This window comes from Lipophrys pholis (genome assembly GCF_963383615.2).
Source record: "Lipophrys pholis genome assembly, chromosome: 13".
Taxonomy (NCBI): domain Eukaryota; kingdom Metazoa; phylum Chordata; class Actinopteri; order Blenniiformes; family Blenniidae; genus Lipophrys; species Lipophrys pholis.
This window is the reverse complement of record NC_137632.1, coordinates 11,200,161-11,216,677: the sequence shown is the minus strand read 5'-3', so window position 1 is coordinate 11,216,677 and position 16,517 is coordinate 11,200,161.

Genomic DNA, 16,517 nt, shown 5'->3' with positions numbered 1-16,517 from the left:
TAATAGAAGCAGAGGGAGTTACAACTGAGTCTGTGGTGGTCAGTCACACGTGTTTCTCTGATACAAGCACCTTTTTATTCCCTTCTGTTTCTCATGTATTTAAGCGCCATGTGTCATGACATTGTTTTTTTTCTTCATGGAGTGGTAAGATGAACCTGTTTCAGTGATTGACAACTAAATCTAACTGAACTGAACTCAAATTATTAGAACTCAAATCTAATGAAATGTTATATATTAGTTGTGATACTCCCATTTACTTATTCGCACAAACAATATGAAGTTAAGACATATTGGGTATGAATCAATAAACTGACTCAAGATGGTATCCAGGAAGGGCATTGAACTTCAGCTTGCTTCAGCTGCCTAAAGGCTCTTTCCACCACTCCACCCTGTACCCTCTGCAGGGCTTAAATAATGATGCTTCTTTACCCCTTCTTGTCTTAGTACAGCGCCTGTATGAGATCTGGATTTAACAGCAAAAACACACCCTGGCCAGGTGGGGACTCCATTTTTTTAAACCATCTATGTAGGGTCACATGGCACTAAAGCTGCTCCGAGCTAACAACAGGTTGTCTGTCCATCACAAGACAAGCACAGAGACAGACCAGACAAACAATACCTATGCAATATGGGCACACCAGTTACGGATACCGTATTACCCAAAGAAAGCTATGCAATCACGGGGAGAACCTGCAAACTCTCCACAGAAAGGCTGCGAGGTCTTGAATTCCTGACCTTCTTGAGTCACAGTGCTTTCTAAATCCTAGCACTCTGCAAATAGAGACCGTTATCATATCCACTATTCTACAAAAACAGTCAGTCAGGTTAAGTTCTCTTCTCTTCATCCACTCAATTGTTATTGAATCATTTTTAATGGATTTTGATTTTTTATAAATGATTCCGTTGGACATTGACAAAAATATTACAATTTCCTTGGATATTGAACCCAGACTCTTGGAGCGCCCTCACTTAACAGAGTCAGTCATCTGAATTACTACTTCACCCGACCCCTCTAAAGGTAGATATGAATTGAGTCTTGTTCAGACTTTAAAAATGCATCTCAATACTGTCTAATGGTAACAGAAAATCAGAAAAGCCCCAACATGGCTGTGGATTGAACTTAATGCAACTCCCCCTGCACATTTCAGTAATTGAGTTAGCCATCTTCATCACGACTTTAAGCACCCGCTGTGCAGGTTAACAACCTAATTCCAAGTCAGCAAAAGTAACTTTTCCACACGATGCACCCCGGCTTTACACTAATTTACATAATAAATCTTTTTGGAAATGCTGGGGTCAGACATTGAAGAACCAAATAGGCGTACATATTTAAGATAGAAACTTTTTCATGCCAGGCTACTCTCGAGATGGAGAAGTAATGTATCAGAGAGCACATTATGTTAACCTAGAGACAATTCCTAAGTAATAAAATCAACAGACAGAAGACCAAGCTCAGCAAGAACAACTGCAGCCATAAACAACCACGTGCATTAATAATTGTGTATATTGCAACCAACAGCTAATGCCTGCAAAGCACAGCCTCTGGAGTGCAATAAACAGTAAATTTAAATTTTTAATTTTTTTTATTTTTTCTCCTCTGAATCACCTCAGGTGAAAAAAAAAAAAAAAGCCTACTACAATACTGCACACTTCAAACTAGAAACCACCGAAGAGTCAATTATAATCCAGTGCTTTTCAACTATTTAATGCTGTGAACTTCACAACCTGTCAAACATCCCCCTACTGGGGGACCCTCAATATTTATAAACCGCGAATAAGTAGTTAGTATGTATTTTCCTTCCCTCTAACGATTTCTTCCAAGTTATTTGATTTTGGGTGTTTTTATTGCACACTTTTTATTTTTATTTTTTTCTTGCGCTGAGATTTTCAAATGTTTCCTGGGATTAAACATTCAGTATCATTCAGTGTCTTCTTCGGCATCTGTGTCCTGGTTGAGATTTCTCTGAGATGTGAACGCAGGTTTGTGCATGAGCTGTTCGGAGCTGTGGGAAGATGTAAGATTTCCTGCTGCACTGAACAGATGCTCAGAGGACAGGGACTTATAATCCACTCCCAGTGAAACAAGCTGCTGTGTTTCAGCGAAGTGGGGAGGCAAGAGACCCACTGAGAAGCATAAACAAACACTGGGCTTCTCCAATGCTAAATTAGCAATCAAAATAATTACAGAGTTCTTTTCTTGTTACCAAACCCTTGAGAGCATTAATCCCCGTTCTGCACCAGGAGTGGGCATCATTCCAGGTGGGGCTAACTTAATTTCGTCAGATCACTTGTACTGCTCTTTAAAAGTTGTTTTTGCAGATACCTCCACCTGAGACCACTTCACCTGGGACTTTCCTCATGTGGCACGAGGCTCGTGGTTAGTAAGACATTACTGTTATTTACTTACCCACTGACTGCGATAACTACTGTTACTAATTGGAATATGCAATATGAAGAAATAAAAGGCTGCTTAATTCTGTTTTATTGCTATTTTACCTTAACCATGTAACAAAAAGTTCCCCGGACCAGTATCACCCTCATTGGGCAATGTGAAATAATGTCAGCCATATCTATAGCTTTTTCTGTGTTCATATCTTGAAAATGAAATCACCATCATCAACACTAAAAATTAATGTGCATCGAATTAAGCTAAAGTGGTCATTTAGGAGTTTAATGAAGCATCCAGGATGGATTAAAGCTGTCAATTATTTAATAGACGAATAAAAGATTATGTGGACGGATTTTAGTTGAAGGATGAAAATCAATGGAAGGGCCAGTTGTCTTGGTTATATTTATAAGTAGCCAAAAAGTCAGAAAAATATCAAAGCCTAAATATTTAAAAGTGGCTACATGGTGGTGTAGTGGGTTCAAATGGGTTCACATATGTGTGGAGTTTTGGATGTTCTCCCTGTACGTGCATGGATTTCCTTGGTGTGCTCTCGTTTCCTCCCACAGTCCAATAACATGCGTGTGAGTGGTGACCCTTGAAATTTGTATGATTGTGATTCTAAGTGTGTGTGTTTGTCTATCGCCCAGTGATGCACTGGCGACCTGTCCCGTACCCTGGATACATGTCAAACATTTAAGAAAATTAGTTTAGCTACATTCATCTTGCAATTGGTCACATTCACATTTACAAGTCATTAAAATCACTAAATTAATCTTAATTGCATGTCTCTGGATTGTGGGAGGAAGCTTGAATCCTGAGGACTGGTAGAGGGAGAACATGCTACACAAAACATACAGTAACTAACCTGTAATCAGATCAGATTAGATTAGATTAGATTAGATTAGATTAGATTAGATTAGATTAGATTAGATTAGATTAGATTAGATTAGATTAGCCATCAATACATCTTCTATACCCAGTACAGAGAGGTTGCTTGAGCGAACCTCAGCTAATTCTATTCTATTCTATTCTATTCTATTCTATTCTATCATTCTTTCATAATGGAATTCATTAAAAATGCCACTGTTCACATTTCTTTGAACTGCGGTAATTGTAGTGAGAATGAATTAATCACATGCAACGTTAGATGCTAAAGCTGATTGTCATTACCTGAAATGAAGTTAAATTACTCTAAATGAATCAGTTTGAACAACCGATTAACTGGGAGTGTCTTTGTTCCATGCGTTTCTTGGCAAACCAAAGCAAGTGCACTTCCTCGGCTGTTGTTGCATATGATAGTTATGATCAGTGGACTGAAACTGAAATACATTTTAACATTCATTAAGGACGCATTTATCTTCTGTACAGTTTTATTCTCGCTTCTCACATAAAAACACAACTACTTTGCTGATATGTGAAGAAGAAGACAAACATGCGAGAGTCAATTATACTGACTCATTTTGATGCTAATTAAACACAAATTTGTACATCCAACAACTCACAGGTAGAAACAAAAGTGTGAAAATCATCCCTTTGTACGGCCCAGCGATGAAGGCTCGATGAAGCACAAGAGGTCCCACACATTCTCCACAAGCCCGAGGCAAGGAAAAAACTGCAAATGCATTTTCATTGCTCATTCTTCATCACCTCAGCAATTGTACATTGCATTTGAAACAAACATGACTCCAGGCCATGTCTCGGACTGACTGTGAGAAATGAACCCATTATGTAATAAAGAATGATCAGCAGTTACAGTAGCAAAACTGTAAAGAAATAATAATAAAAAAAATACATATATAATAATTCTAATTAGCAGATTAAAAAATGAAAGGCTTTCGCTCATCCTTTTAGATCGTATCTGAACTCTTTCCTCGGGTAGGCCGGTTGACTTAGGAAAGGAATTAGCATTCTTGCAACACTGGGGTGGAGATTAATCTTTATGTGGACCACCACGAGGAGAAGCCACCTGACAAGAACCTGCAAACACCAGCAGACAGCCTGAGTAAAGCAATATAGCTGGGTACTTTAGCACATAAAGGTAAGTGTGGTGTCATTAGACCTGACCATTTCAATGATTTATCGTCACCCTCGTTGCCTTGACTGCCTCAGTCAAGCCTGGGCTCTTTTATGGTGGTGCTGTTTAAGGACCGTAGTTTGACTCTGGTAAAGCCACTTAGCAGGGGACATACTTTTAAATACCATAATGTTGTTTTAGATTTGACAAATATTAGGGTCGCAATTTCCGAATGTGTTGTGGCAATCAAATTTAAAGAGTGAATAACTGAAAATTGCTTTAATTGTGTTTTTACAACACTCTGCTTCCAACTGGAAATTTGAGACTGCAGATGAAAAAATCTTTCATGAAACTATCGATATGACAGCAAAGTCAGAAGAAAATCACACATTCATAGCGCAAGTGACATATCATTAACCTGCTATTTTTATCTTTTCCATCACTGCTTCCAACGTCTTCTACCCTTCATTTCCCAGATTTGCATGTGAGTTAAAAGTCATATCAACCAGCAATTTGTTATTTTATATCTGCATGTGAATCTACACTGGATTTCTTCATTCTACTGATGTTCAGCAAGACAGATTTAATATGCTGTGCAATCCTTCAAGCTTTGCCCCTTCCCTCCTCTCAGGGCATCTGATGCAGCATAATGAATCAGTGGGTAGATACTCTTAGATGAAGCCAGTGTCAGCGCCAATGGTATGGATTGACGAAACTTCCATAAATAATCCAAAACATGTCGTGCATTTCTGTAATACGCTGCGTGCTTAAAAACGTCGAGGGAATTTCAAAGGCGTACATTGAGCTTCCTGATTATTTAATGTCAATTGCCCAGAGCGGTTAAGACAAATGTGCATCTAAAGCTGATGGCTGTATACAAATGTCAGAATAATAGATGCAGCATAAAATCAATAGGCTTACAGGCAAGATTAGGTTTGGTCTTTCTTTTTTGCTCATTCACACACGTTCATCTGGTCCTAATTGAATTACAGTATTTGATGAGAGCTTCATGTCCTGGAGAACAGATGATGAAGCTGTACCTGGTCAAAGGAAACAATTTTGCAGCTGTTGAGCCTGAAGTTGCTGAGTTGTTTGACATAACTTGTAAGTTGACTGGATTTTGGGAAATGTGGGTCCTCATAAACCCCCCAAAAATTGTCCTTATAAATCGTGTGTGTGCATGCCTGCGTGTGTGTGTGGGTGTGTGTGTGTGTGCGTGTGTGTGTGTGTGTGTGTGTTTCAACAAACATTGAATTATGTAAATTAGAAAATTGATTGTCTAAAATGAAGTCAATCACAGCACATATGTAAACATGCAACATAGAAATTCTAAACTTTTGCATCATATGACAAGAAAAGTCACTGTTAATTCGGGGGGGGGGGGGGGGGGGGGGGGGTTGTGTGTAGTTTGCATGTTTGCTCTGTGGATACATGGGTTTCCTCAATTTTACTCTGCTTTAATGCCACAGTACAAAAAAACACTCCATAGCCTGTCTTCTGCAGAGTGTGGACCAGTTCCCGCCCCCTCTGGTGTCCCAAAGAGACATCATTATGCTGGCTACTGTAACCCAAAGTGGTTTCAAATCTTGCAGTAAGTTTGATCCAAAACTTTGAAGGAGGCTGGTATCCTTATCTGCCACTTAAATTTGATTCATCTCTAAGTGTCCTGACACCACACATCTCCCAGACTTTCCTGCAGAACGTGTACTACTTGGCTGCTTTCTGTAGTTTTTCTTTCGGCACTACAAGCTGACATTCATCATGACTGTAGCATCATGAACAGGAGCCGGACGGATCAATACAACCCAATTAGAAACACAGTCTCTTTCAGATCAAAGGCTTACTCTGATGCTGAGAATCTGACTACTGGACAATACGTTAATATAGGACCCTGTTGTTCTAGTGACAGCAGTATCCCATCCTTTGACACCCCTGTGCCGCCACTGCCAGAATACCAACAGCCTCTCATTGTTATAGCCCTTATGCAATCAATTTCAATCTAAAGGTAGTGGTCAATCACTCTCCAAAGGCGGACACATAGAGCCTGTAGATGAGTTTGAGGCGATAGGCTTGACGAAACTCCAAGAGTTTAACGCCTCTCTCCTCTCTGCGGTCACTTGTGTTGTCTGTGAACATATTATAGCGCAGAGGGTTGTAAACAGCACAGCTGGGACAAACAAACCAAATCCTCACACCGCTTGGCAGCTCATCTCTGTTTTAATCCTTCACGAGCTTTGTATCTGCCAGAAACCATAATGATTTGGACTATTCTTGGCGCCTGGAAGATGTTCTGAAAATATACTGAGAGTCAAATTACCTGTGGGAATTGGTGAGACACAACACACCTGATGGCTTATAAACACAGATAAGACAAGATGGATGAAACCAAGGAAGATGGACGGAGATTTGAAAAGTGACTTTACTAAATTGCCTAACTCAGCTTACTGATAGCGCATGCTTTGTTTACAATAAGCAGACATTACAGGCATTAAAAAGAGGAAGCAGCATGTGTGCACATAAAAGTGTCTGTGTTTTTTAAATTGAAAGTCTATTTTTAACTCAGATCTTTTAATAAAAATCACCTCAATGCCCTCGAAACTTTGGTGATTTGCACTAATGGTCAGACAGTGAGAGGCACCCTGTTAATTTACAGTCTCAACTCAACAAAGTTCTTCTTTCAGTTTAATTTGCTTTAAATAGGCAATCAAAAGTATTGACTCCAAATTCCCACATTTTTCATCTGCATCCTGTTTGTGATTTAGCACTACTGCCCTGTTGCCAAATATTCTTGTCAATAAATCATAGATCTATTGTTTTTTTTTTAGAAATGAAAACATCCAGATATGCTAAAACATTGGAATCCAATACCTGAGCCAACTTCAGATGAACACAACAGAAGTGAATCAGGCATTAGACTGGCCCAATGCTGAAAGCTCAACTAATGTGTCACAGCAACACTACAATAACACAGCTGTGCTCATAACTATGACCTGCTGTAATTACTTTTGCAGTTAACCCCCGTAACTGGTCCTGGAATTCCATAAATCTTCAAATAAGTTACACCTATCAGTCTTCAATCGCTGATGTAAGTTGCACAGTACTCCCTCAGCAAGTATGAAATGTTCTAAAAAGATACAACAGAACTACTGTTGGACTGTTAGACTGTTAGACTGCCACTGAATTTGGTAAAGTCATATATATTACATTGTGTCTGCGTCTAGGTCAATGTATGTAGGTTGAATGAGGAACATCCGCGTGTAAACATCAGCTTCTAAATATATATTTACATCAGAATAACTTTTAAACCAGGAATACCCTCTCCGCACGGTCCCTGGTGACAGCGCCTGCCTTGTTTTTGCAAGAAATGTCAGAAAAATATCTTTGTTTGCCTTTCTGTGCTTCAACAAAGGCCAGCAGAGATTATATATTTCACAGATGTACCGGCAAGAGATTTTTGCTTTACCGCAGGCATTGCCTCAAACTGCTTTTGGCACATCTCTCAAGATAAACACAATTTAAACTAAACAGTTTCAGTGCCCAACCTGTCGACAACCAGACATTTTTCAAATATTTAACTTTTTTGTTTTGACTAGTTTATATATTTAAATATTTCGAGATACATTGCAGACATTTTTATGTCAGTATGTACTTAAAATACATTTGTTTTGCATTAAACTACCGTGTGCCCCTACTTTTGATCGTAGCTTCACTTCTGTCATAATTTAGGTTTGTGTAGAAACATCAAAGCGTGTCTCCCTCATCCTTGTGCACGTCATGCGTTGTGGTTGTGTGAGACAGTCGAATCATAACTTTCCCGTGTGTCTGCACCAGAATAATAGCAGGTCCAAACTGCTGTGATGTCTTTAATTGATACATTTCGTTTTTCTTTCAAGTGAAAGTGTGCTATCTGACTCTCCCGGAAAACAAATCAAAAGCTGTGAACAAGTCCAGAGGGGGGCCGTGAATCTTCTTCTGATTAAAGTGAATTTCCATCAAGGAAGTGACACGCTCTGAGAATTCAACACTGCCACTATGCAAGGGTCCAGGCACCTTGGGGACTCCAAGTCTAATTTGCTTCAAACCTAAAAGGCAGATAATAGTGCTGATCTGACAGCTAGCCAATTCCCAGCTTCCCTCATCAAGAATACATTCCATTTCAAACATCGTACTGCTCGCAACAAGAATGCAGAAACCTTTTGAATGAATGAAAGTTGGATGTCGGGGTGTGTGCGAGTGGGGTGGGGTGGGGGGGTGTTAAGGAATCGTTGACAGGTTTATAGGCCCACCAGCTTCAATAATCTGACGTTATATATACTCGATCCAGAGTGATGGTTTATTTAGAACTCAAAAACATATTCATGCGGAATAATAAAGATAAAGGAATGAACAAAAACAAAGAAAGAAACTTAAAAATATGATCGTCATGTTTCATCATTAAAGCCTTAAAATAATCACTGAGCTCAAATGTCACGTTGTCATAATGGCCTGCACGTGCCTTCAGCTAAGGATTACATAAAGTTGCATGTTTTGGGGAGGAGAAATGTGCCCAGTATGTTGTCGAGCACGTGATTCATGTTAAAGAAACTGTAAGATTCATGTTGTTTTTCTCTTACTGCTCCGGAGAACATTTCACTGTGAAAATAATTATCACTATCGTTCACAAGGAATATTCTCTCTCTCTCTCTCTCTCTCTCTCTCTCTCTCTCTCTCTCTCTCTCTCTCTCTCTCTATCACTCTCTCTCTGTCTTGCTCACTCACTCACACTTTTTTTTAACAGTATCCCATATACTTCTTTTCACTTCATTTTTGAAACAATAACCTAAAGTAAACACATGGTGTTTGATCTGTTTGCCTCAGATGTGTTAAACCTGCTATTTAGCATCGGATGGATATGTTCCTGCAAGCAGCAGAGCTGTCTTTTATTTTATATTTACCCTTCATTAGAGTGGGAACAGCTCATTGGTTCATATACACATATGTACTTTGCTTGATTTCCCTGTGTGTGGATAGTTTTTCTTCAGGTATTTTGCCGACATCCTGCATTACTCCCAAATGCATGTTAGGTTTAATTCCTCGTCACTCCACCTGTATGTAGGGGCAAATGCGTGTGTGATTACTGCGTGTCACTCTGTGTTTGCAAGGTGATAGACTGGTGACCTGACCAAGGTGGACCCCACATTCTCCTTTTGTCAGAATTTCCCCTGGTGCACTGGTGCAAACTCGCACCACTGTCACGAAGCATCACAGACACAGAAGGATGCACGACAGCCACCTCTAATCTCTGCACCACTCTGCTATATAGGAGACTATACATGAATAACTGTGATATCAAACTATGATTAAATATCACAGCTATTTCAGTGTGCCAACTTGCAAAGCACAAAATGTATGTGCGTCAACAGAGTAAGTGGAGATAATGATTACACAATCTCTGACCTTGTCAGTCACAACAACTATCCACCAAACTGGGGCCTGCAGCAGCAATAATAAGACATGTACATTTGTTGTTTAAAATAAGATCCTGTAGATTGAAGAAGCCATGTTAATGCATCCAAATTGTGGAATAACAGTTGTTCACAGGATTTTTTTTATTATTGTTGCACGATATTCTTCTGACAAGAATAAAAAATTTAACACGGGGCGAAGTTTGGGCAGCTAAACCATTGGTAATGATCACACAATAGGAATTTTTACTTAACCTCACACTCGTATGCATCAATGGCTTTTTAGATGACTCATAAATCAAGATAACTATTGGTAAAGCGGTGTTGGGTCATTCCAGACTGGCGTCTGAAATCAATGTTGGTGTGCTCAAAGACAAAATATAATGAACCTCAAGGGCAAGAAGATAATGGAATTAAAAAAGAGTAACACCTCCATAAATCGACTTCTATTTGTAGCGAAGACATCGCACCAGCAATTGACAGGTTTCTGGATGTTTATAGGGGACTGTAATTGAAATGAATAAGCCGGCCAGTAAACCAGCTAATTAAAAGAGCAAATCAATACATCAGAGCAGAGATCTACCGAGAAAGTCATGTAAACCCTTGTGAAAATTTGTCATCCTCTTGAGTTACACTGTGAGCATCAGCGCCTGTTAAGATCGTTTTGTGCTATTAGGCAGTGATGATCTTAACTATCCAATTCTTGTCTGAAGGGGGTGATATATGTTGTATAAAACATGAAAAATCTGCAGGCCCTTCCTGTCTCCCTCAGACCTCCATACCTCACTTCAGTTGGTATTGTCTTGTTTCAGAAGACACTTTCTAGAGTGTGCAGCAGTTTGGGACTCACCGATTCAAATTTGATTTGAGCTCAGTTTGAATTTTCAATCCATTAAATCATCCTCTATACTGAATTATCCAATCCTGAGTAGAGGGATGCCAGAGCTGATCCCAGCTGAGTACAGGCGAAGGCAGAGTACATCCTGGTCAGCTCACCGGTCAATCACGGGACAAAGGGAAAAAGAAATACAATCACACACACTAACCTTCACATTTAATGACAATTTAGTGTGACAATTAACCTCAAATGGATGTTTTTGAACTGTGGAAATCCAGGCAAGCAACCGGGATTTTCTCACTGTGAAGTGAGACTGCTTATCACGACACCACCGTCTGGCATCAGTCTGGATAATGGATAATTATAGTTCTAATTCAACTCTCATTTGTATGTGATAGAATTATGCTATGGATTCCAATTTTGGGGGGAAGAAATCAATACAGTCTCTACACTAATGTATTTTGCATTAATAATGCGAACAGAAGCTATGCAAACTGTAAAATGTAATAGCCTCTTATTCACCAAGTGGTAAAGCACCTCACATGTGAATGGTTATTTTTTTAGACATATACACACTGACATATATAGGCTGACTTTTATATTTCTGCATTCTGACCTAAATTCTACAAATCTGTCTAAATTTGCCAAAGTCAGTAGTTTTGTTTTGTGTTCTGCCCTCTTTGTTTTGTCACAGTGAGCTAATGTGAACCCGCTCAGTCTGCACTCCATTACCACTATGGAGGTTACAGCTCATTAACCCCGGGCTCATGTTACATGTACCTGGGATGACAGAGGTTAAGGTCGCGGCTCTGCGCTTGCAGAATCATACAGATAGGGCCCCCTAAGAGATGCTACACGCCGCAGGTACACTTGGTTATTGTGTACAATTGCTGTGAAGTGAATGCACAGTAAAGGGATGCTCTGCTGTTCAATGAACAGCCATTACTTGTGGCGAAAATCTCTTCTAATGTAATGCAATCCATTTGTTTTTGTCATGAAAAGCACAGTCCCCCGAAACAAAGCATTATAGATGCACAAGTGCAGGATATGCCTACGATCCGCCCACTAATTCATCAATAAGCTTCTCAAGCCTCCTGCTTTTATACAGTCCCACACATTTCTTTGATTTCTTCTGTTCTTTTTCACAATGAAATGCACACACAAAGCAGCGCAAAGCTCCGCAGTGATGTGCCATTAGAGGTTGAAGTCTGTTGTAAAATACATTACGTTTTTCCGGTTGTGTTGTGAGACGAGTGCATCACCGCGCCAGCGAGGCAGATTATGATAAAGTTCCCTGAGATCTCCACAAAGCCTGGAAGAATGCACTGTGATGGCTATCTCCCCCGTGGGCAAGCTCCTCTCTAGTCCTTGCAGAATTTACTCTAGCAGCATTGCCAATTTTGTGTCAAAACTGTCTGCAACCTCTAAATCTGCACTCCACTCTTTGGACCACATTAGCAAAAAGGCTGGATCTAAAATCTAGGACACAGGACGTGTCAGTACCGGAGCGGTGTCTGTACCAGAGGAGATCTTTCAGAGCAGCCTTACAGCAAATAATGAAACGTGGTGAGCAGAGAGCTCTTGCTGAAAGGAAATATTAGTATATTTCTGACAAATGGAACATCTTTAGCAGCAGTCAGTGGTGTGTGTGTCATCCTGAGTTAGCCCCAGCTGTCTCATTTGACATTGCCTGCAGGAGTACGAGTGTCAAGTGTGATTTTCAGACAAGCGGGGTCAAACAGTCAATTCTCCTGGTTGAAGATGGTGACAGATAATTGCTTCAAGCTTCACTTTGTAAAGTTTCAGCTGAAATATTATGCAAATTCTGACTGAGTAATTAGGAGACAAAGTAATCTAATAGTAGCTCAGAGGGGAATCACTCTGTGATGACAAATTATGTGATTCATTGGTCACAGTGGAACTGTAAATCTATCTCTTCACATCGAGTGGAGGGGGAGGATTTCTTCAAATACTTAAACTTGTCTGGCAATTTTACACTTTATGAAGAACTCACCAATCTGTGGCGGTTTTTGTTTATAGAGATATGATTGTCACTTATTGGTTCTTAAAAACATAAGATGAAGCGGTGTATATTTAGAGGCAGACTTCAAACTGCAGCATACTGAGATGCAGCCGGCTGTATAATGCCACTAATGCGATCACGTCACAATTATCAAAATGTTGCTTAATCACAACTGACAAACTGACACTTATTGTATAAATCACTCAACTGTTCCTTTTCTCACCCACAGTGCCCACAACAATACAAAAGGCGTAGTGTTACAAGACTACTTCTTTTCCACTCTGAGGCAATTTATTAATTACTGATGCACTGCGAAGAGACTTGTCTGTCTGTCTCTCTCTCTCTCTCTCTCTCTCTCTCTCTCTCTGTCTCTCTCTCTCTCTACCACGTACCACAAGGTTTTATTTCCCAGAGACCCCTGTATCCAGAATTTTATATAGGGTGCAGACAGGCAGGAAAAACATCGCAGAGATAAGACAACATCTACAGCCCCACACCAGAGGATCTAAGATCAGGGCACGTGTCAAAAGAAATGTCTGCTGCTCAAGAGAAAATACTACAGTGCATTTTAAATCATCTAATCGGGGGCTGCTACCTCAGAGGACACTTTTAGGAGACACCTTAAAACATAACTGCGTGGGCAGGCTTTTTCCAACTTATTTTATATTGGTAGTCATTCACTACTACTGCTGCTATGTTTTAATGGCCTATGTATATAGTTGTTCTATGATTACTGCCACTACTGCTACAACTATAATATAAATCCGATGTTTTAAGTTAAATTACACAAGTATGACCTGAAATCACAGTATTTAATCCCATCCTTTTGTTTTTCTTTGTCAGTAAAGTAAAAAAACAAAAAAAACAAGCCTGGGTTTTTGGTTTTGTTTTTTGTTTTTTGTTTTTTGTTTTTTAATGCAGGTACATGTCACTGAAGAAACAGTTGCCACAATGGCGCAGGGTGTCATGTCATTTATCTCACATACCAGCGTTCCTGTTGTTGGCCAACACTAGTGGTGTAAATGAGAACAAATAGTGAGCTGACAGTAGCTGTGAGACACCGTATGGGGATGTGTCTGCCAGTGTGGTATTCTGCTGAAAGTGGGATGACGCTTTTACCCAGAAAACAGAAATTGAAAGTGTGACGGTATTGTGGTAATCCAGCAGATAATTCTGATGTTTTGATTATTGTGACTATGTGAGTTTTAATTACTTTTTTCGCCAACGAAGTTTGGGGGAAGATTATGTTTTTTCGCCCGCGTGTATTTATTTATTGTTTTGGATGTATGTATGTTTGCATTTTACCTTTTCGTGAAAACAATGAACCCAAATTGCATGAAATCTACAGGGATGATTTATCATCCAAGCACCAATTGATTCGATTTTGGGGCGTTAACAGCTTAGCATTTCCGAATAAATCCCCCAAAAAACTGCGAATAAATGTCGCATACAAAGCGGATGGGAGAGGCTCGCGATGCTATCTGGGTTCCGTAAGCAAATGCGGCGCTGGCGATGGTAAGCTTCAAAGTACTGCTTCGTTGTTAAGGAGGGACTATAATGAATTAATGTGTGTGTTAGCTTTCATTTGATCCACCATCTGCCATTTAAAAATCTTTCGAAAACAATTGCTGTCTGTATTTGTAGTGGAAACAGCCTGCTTCGTGTTTTGTGTCATGCAGTAATCCCCCAGATTTCCTCCCTTCAAAACCCAAACTGGTTGGCAGAATACTGTAAAATTCCAAGAGACTTCAAGCAAAGGTACCCTGCAGTGGAGTTCACTATAATGGCTGTAATCTGTAACCATGCTGCCCTCCATTAAAAAATCAACTTAGAGGACCATTTAAATTCAATCAATTATTAAAGCAACTTTCAGCAACTTAAAGAAGATATATCCGCCAGGGTGTCTTCACTAAAAGTTATAAAAGCCTATTAAATCTGCAGTTACTGTCTAAAGTGACACATAAGGTCATTTCCTCATCTTTCACCTGTTCTCAAAAAACACTACGTTGAAGAGGTGATTTGCATAAAATGTTTCTTGAATTGTACTCCTCCAGCTTGGTGATGCTATGGTCCATTCTACTCAAGAAGACTTTGTTTTATTTTAACCCTTTGCAACCAAACTCATATGCTTTAAACTTACCCGTGTGTTCTTTTCTTGTGTGAGATGTAGAGTTTGTAGCAGTAATGTTAGAAATGCGTCAAGTGGACTGATAAATTATGCCACAAAGCTTTTGGTTGGAGTTCAGTTTCGAGCCGCAAACATTACTTGTATATTCTTCCACAGTTTTTCCTGTTGAATCTGCGTAACGTTGTTATATTTTCACATTATTAGCAAGTTGTTTTATGCCATTTGTGTTCAGCATGTGTTGACCCCCAATTGGAGAGCTCTCATTTTAAAAGCAATACAAAAAAAATTAATATTATATTTTTTACTTCAAGGACGTGTCATACAGTTATACATAGTAGTTTAGTGGTGAGTACTCCAACCTTTCTGTGTGAAATTTGCATGTTCTCCCTGTATGTTGGGTTTTTTTATGGTTACACTGATTTCCTCCCACAGCTGGTGAATTTCAGGGTGAGTCTCATGAAGCATGAGTGCGTGAACAAAAATACCATTTAATATTTTGATAAATGGTAAAACCTCATTACTGAAATGTATAAAGAACCCCTCATCTGCTTTTCTTTCCAGTTCCACTTTCCTAGTACTTTTTCATATTACAAACCCCAAAAGCAATGTTTTGTGCACAAATGCGTGTATTTATGATTTTCTTTTATAAACGTCATATTGGTATTTTAAAAAAACTGAATATTATTGCTACAAAATAATACGATTTTGTATGTTGTTATTGTTCCTCATAAACATAATCGGATTTCTTTGTCCTGTAATATCTACACTGGGACTTTAAACTAACTGACCACTCCCATGATGCATCACTTGTAGCAGAAGAATTGAAATGCGAACAAGGTCAGTTTGCCTCTTTTTTTTTTCCAGATGATGAAATATTAATCAAATTCGGTTGTTTATTTTTTGATGTCAAATTGACCAAAGGTGTGAATGTGAGTGTGCGTGATGATTTGCCTCACCGTGTCGAACTCGACGCATGCCTGTGACCCGTAACCTTCTCCTGTCGTCAGCTGGGATCAGCTAAATTGGATGAAATGGTATGAAAAGTGGGTGGATGGATACATCACCCAGTTAATCTGTCTTATCATGTTGGAGTATTTAACTCTCGTTTTCTTTAGTTTTATAGCCAACATCATTGCTATTTTAGTCCAATCTGACTGTTCTCATCAACCTGTTTACAACCGCAGTAAGCAGCTGTTTTCATTGAAACCCCTTCTTGGACTTATTGTACTTTACTGTGCCTTGCAGCTTATAAGTACTCTCCCTATGCTGAGGTATAGGCTCCAGTACATTAGCAGTATAAATAGATATATCCTGCCAACAAAAATCACTGCATATCTACAAAGGAGGTACAGATGGTACTTTTTGGATAGCACACACCATTAAATATTGATGGAATACACACAGATGTTTCACCACCGTTTGCCCTTCATGGCCTTTCTACAACCCAAACCCGGGAGACAGCATTTGGTTTAAATGTCGTCCAACCTCGCCAAATCCATATAAAAATTGTTCTGTTATTCCACAATGCGATTTGGACAGAAAAGTGACAGCTGTTTCATTAAAGGTTTCCTATGACCAGCATCATCTGAGTCTGACAACAAGACAACCCTCACAAACAATAAGAGAGAGTAGCATGCCATGTATTTGGTCATCATGTACTTGTCCTAAAGTATGCGATCAA